Source organism: Monopterus albus, unplaced genomic scaffold (assembly GCF_001952655.1).
Source record: "Monopterus albus unplaced genomic scaffold, M_albus_1.0 scaffold205.1, whole genome shotgun sequence".
Taxonomy (NCBI): domain Eukaryota; kingdom Metazoa; phylum Chordata; class Actinopteri; order Synbranchiformes; family Synbranchidae; genus Monopterus; species Monopterus albus.
In genome coordinates this window covers 238,398-243,213 of record NW_018128085.1, presented here as the reverse complement: position 1 = coordinate 243,213, position 4,816 = coordinate 238,398, and the positions used below count along the sequence as shown (strand labels likewise).

General features: G+C 41.4%; 1 long non-coding RNA gene across 1 annotated transcript in view; it reads left to right on the top strand.

The window, feature by feature from the left end:
- The window catches only part of LOC109970680 (uncharacterized), a 10,480-nt gene extending 5,931 nt beyond the window's left edge, over window positions 1–4,549 (top strand). Inside the window, exons 2-3 of the long non-coding RNA XR_002276444.1 lie at window positions 2,157–2,245; window positions 4,493–4,549. This is a non-coding gene — a long non-coding RNA (uncharacterized LOC109970680). The remainder of the gene's footprint in view (window positions 1–2,156; window positions 2,246–4,492) is intronic.
- Window positions 4,550–4,816: the final 267 nt, after the last annotated feature.

Below are 4,816 nucleotides of genomic sequence, written 5' to 3'. Positions count from 1 at the left end.
GCATGTTACATAATAGATAGATAGATAGATAGATAGATTGATGTCTTGGTGCAATAAGCCATTTTCTATTAGCAGCATTCTTCTAGATTAACTAGAGTCGAGTAATTCTCAATGCCATCACAACTTATTGTCAGATTAAATCACAATTATATTCTTTGTCTGCCAATACAGACAGACATTCAAACATCATTAGGACACAAAAGGCTTGTTTGTACTCGATCCTGTGATTATAACCTTTCCTTTAGTGGTTGTGAAGTTTGGGCAGTTAGGATTGAGATACCTGCTTATTTAGGCTTCTTGCTGTTTGTTCTGTAACCTACTTTGTATGCCCTCAGCAAACAGTCTATGTTGTGTTCCCTCCAGCCTCACTTTCTGCAGCAGTCTTCAGAGGGGGAGTGGGAAATCAATGGACTTCGGTGAGCTAAGCCAGCAGAGCTGTTTATTTGTCCACAGGCAGTGAATGAAGCTTGTTATCCCAGCTACAGTACAGATTCCTGTGTCAGCTGAATCAGTCTGTACTGGCAGATGTGGGTAGGGCAGTGGAATTGTAGCCAGCTTGGATGAACTTTGGGATTTACTGCGTCAGTGAAGTACCATCAGAGGATTCTGGTTACACTGGGCTGCTCCCAGTAAACATGCATAGTTATGTGACAGTAAAAATATCAGCTCGTATTGGTAAAAACTTACTGTCAATAAAGCTGACCGTTTATTTTCAGGGGCACCGTTTAGATGAGTGTTTGAAGGAATGGAAATGAACATTGGTTGTACATTAAAATAAAGTAAAACATCAATGCTATATTTTGTTGATCCAGGAGTTTATTTTTCTCAAAGGGACAGTCCAATATTTTCAAAAACAAAACATTCGGGTCCTCTACAGTTTTTCTTGCCAACCCTCTCATCACTGCCGCAGTTACACAAAATAACACAGTATAAACACACAAACTGACCTGCTCAGGAAATGTATAGAAAAACTAAGGCCACAAAACTTCCTATATTTTTTGTGTAGTTTATTTTCTGTCATAATTTGTTGCCTTAAATGTCCAATGTAAATCACCAGTGGAAGTGAATGGATGGTTATAGAGGGGAAGGGGTTGCAATCTGGTTTTTATCTATTGTCTAGAGAGCCTGCTGTGTTTTTGTGAAGGAAAACAGCCTGGTCCAATTGTGCTGTGGGATGCAGCAGTTTAAAACGTCTCTGGTTCTATCGCTCAATTAAAGTAATTTTAAGGAGCGATTAACTGTGATTGTTACAAGCAGGTTGTTGAAGAACACAAACAGGGACTTTCAAACCCGCAGCCCTGAGGCTTTGCCCTGTTGTAACCGCAGTTCGCTTGGAGCAGTTCAGTGTTTATTAATGTGAGTGTGTGTCCTTAGGAGCAATAAGACATTTTTTTTTTCAATTGAAATAAAAACTTAGTTGAACTATTTTGTGGCTCACTTAAAAGTGAGAAAGGCCAGATGTTTTGCAGTAGCCACACACAAACTCTGCTGGGTCCTGTGGTGTGAGTGGGTGTTTGTTGATGTCAAGTGGCAGCTTTCCATGGATGCAGCTGAGAAGTTTGAAAAAATATTTAACATGTTTGTGCATGAGTAAACGGGCATGTCTTCCCCTTTAAGAGACTATTTTTACAGGTGGCATTTTGAGTTGTCATAGGAGGAAAATCACAGGTGTTGCTAATAACATTAACGGCTCTGTTCCGTTGAAGTGCCCTATGATGAACCACCATGTGGAATACCAGGGCTATGACGCTGAAGCAGCTAAATGGAATTCAGCTATCATATGTTTTTTAGATGTGTTATTATTATATATTTCTGGGGAGGTGTGGTGGAACAGTGGTTAGTGCCTCACAGCAAGCAGGTTCTGGGTTCGAGCCTGGGCCGACCCGTTGCCTTTCTTTGCAGAATTTGCATGTTCTCACTGTGTCTGCATAGGATCTCTCTGGGCACTCCAACTTCCTTCCACAGTTCAAAGACCTGCAGTTTAGGTTGATTGGCGACTCTTAAGTGTCAGCCCTGTGATAGACTGGCTACTTGTCCAGGGTGTACTCTGCCTCTCTTCCCAGCTGGGAAAGGCTCCAGCCTCCTCCTCAAGACCTTCTTCAGGATCAGCGGTATAGATAATTGTTTATATTTATTGTATATGTCTTTTCTTGCAGTAGCTGTTCATGGACCCTCCCTATGAAGAAACAAGGTTACAATGGGACAAAGTACCTCAGATCAAGAGGTCGAAGGAGACACCACTGAGGTTGGTTTGTTCACCATATTTGTTTGCATAAAATTAAAACATATGGAGTCAAACAGTATAACCTAGGTGTATAAGTAAATGCAGCCCTAGGACATGAGTGTGTCATCAGGAGTTAGTAAGTGGAGTGAGAAATAGGTGCTACAGAAACCTAATTTGTACTGCCACGTTTCCTAACCAGATCCCCCATGACGTTTTTTGTTTATCTTTTAATGAAAAAGAAAACTTTTTGCTGTAGCCAGTGGAAAATTTCTCACAACAGCCAGAGTTGGCCTATGCAGAATTAAGCACAATGACCTGCCAGTAGCTTAATATAGCCAATAAGCCATTTCTCTACATGTTATGTTTTTTCCTGTACTGGTGAACGCAGTGGATACACTGTACTCTCTGTCTTTGTTTCCAGACCAGCATTGCCTGTCCTATTTAGCAAGGCCAGACCTTGGCCTAAAACTGTAGATAACATGAGTTGAACTCGACCCAAAACCCAAGACAGTGTCCAGACCCATCAGGCTAAATTTTGCTAACCGAACCTTCCATGTGAGGATGCATCTCACATGCACTGCAGTAACATTGTTTATGACGCTCAGCCTACTAACATTTTATAAAATACAGAGACTTTTTTTGTTGCGAACTTTTAGTTCACCAGACCAACCATTGCCAACTTTGCACAGCTCCACACGTGTGTACACTTTTACCGCTTAAACTTCAGTTTCCAAATTCTATTGTGCCTGCCTGAAGCCTCCAAGCTCCCAGCAATAGCGCTGGGCTGTGAAGCAAATCTGGCCAAACCAGGTTACTGCAAGTTCCGCGTTGGGCCAGTGTGCATCACATGATGCACACTGGCCCAAAAAAAGCATTTTTCCCCCACAGAGAATCATTGGAAAAGGAATGTCTGTAAAACAGTGATTTAATTTTTCCTAGCTTTAATTATCAGAATTTGGTTCACTGGGTCCAATATCATTTGGAATGTCTTGCTAAGCCATAGGATATTTTTATTTTATCCCATTCATATGTTTGTGGAGCCGACCGGAAGTCGCCCAGCTTGTCCAGCGGGAGACTCAGCTCGATGCTTGTGCTCTATGGGCCCAGCAAACACAGAAGTGTGTGGAACATCTGGGTGATTTTTATGGCTGGAATCTGGAAGCATGAGCAACTTTCATAGTACATCCATGGGAACCTCCAGCTAAAGTGTATTTGGGTGTGCATGTGCTGCTTGTGAACTCAGCCAGCTATCAGTGTCCCCTGTGTCCAGCTTAGGCCTTTTACTCCCAAATAACACAAATCAGTAACCATATATTAAAAGACAAGCAGTCTCATTGGCTGTTAGCCAGAGCACTAAGACCTATTACTGTACATTACTGTATCTTAAGGCTGGCTTGCCAAACAGTAAAGAAACAAGCTTATTTTGGTCACAGGATCTTTTCTTTGTCTGCACTAATTGTCTTGTTCTGACATGGGAGGAAGTGCTTAGCCTGAAATGAAGCTAATCAAGCCAAATCGATGACTCTGGCTTCATAAGAGTAGGTGCAGTAGGTTCTCTAGTTTTGGAAAGATAATACACATAAGTAGAAGAAGCCACTTCCTTCTTGATTTTCAATGTTTTCCTTTTAATCATTTCTTTCTTGGTTTCTTTCATGCTGAGTTGCTTCCTGTCTGCCAGCTACATCAGTTCATTCATTATATCTTATCATAAGCCTGCAGCTTGTCTGAATGTAGAGAAGTTTCTCTTCATGGCAGAAGAAGACCACATTATTTCTAACATCCATGTGTGACTAAAACGAATACAGCCATACCACACAGGGGCAACTGTCAGTTATGATTGTGTCACATTATGTGTTTTAACACACATTCAAAGCCTAACTGGGCTGTCCTAACTATTAGAGTAAGTTGCAGTTGGGGGAGCTCTTGGTTTGAATGAGCTGGAGAATGTGGCCTTTGTGATGGACTTCAGAGCATGATGGCCTGATTTTAAGGCTCAGTTTGGACCCACTAACATTAAGGATTTATTCAGTTTACTACTACCCTTATTTTGGATCTACTGTAGCAAAACAAACACCCTTATCTTGGCCACAGTGGTGCGGCGCTGGTGTCAGCTGTGGTGAACACAATCCCCCATAGAAATGAATGGAGAGAGCTGCAGTTTTTCAATTCCCACATTCCCACCCTCACAAGCATTTCAGCCTGAATATACTGTAGGAGGCATCAGCTATCGGATTAGTAATGTGTGTTTGTGTTTCTCTGTCACATTAGGACACACTTAAAAACATCAAGACATTTGTGGAGGATGAACTACAGACAAGCATGGTAAGTGAGCAGTGAGGTTTCACTAAGATATTCTTGCTTTGTTCATTGCTTTCATTCAGCCACTGTTGTGTCACCCCACCAGGCAATTGTATCACTACCATACATGTTACACCACAGCTAAATTTGCAATATATGGAAAGAAAATTCAGCCCAGTATTTTTAAGAAAGGAGAAGTCAGCAAAATGAAGTAATATTTCAAATTCAAAGTAAAGGTCATTTAAGTTACGCAGCCATTACAGTCCAGTTCATTTCATTTTGTCATTGTTACTC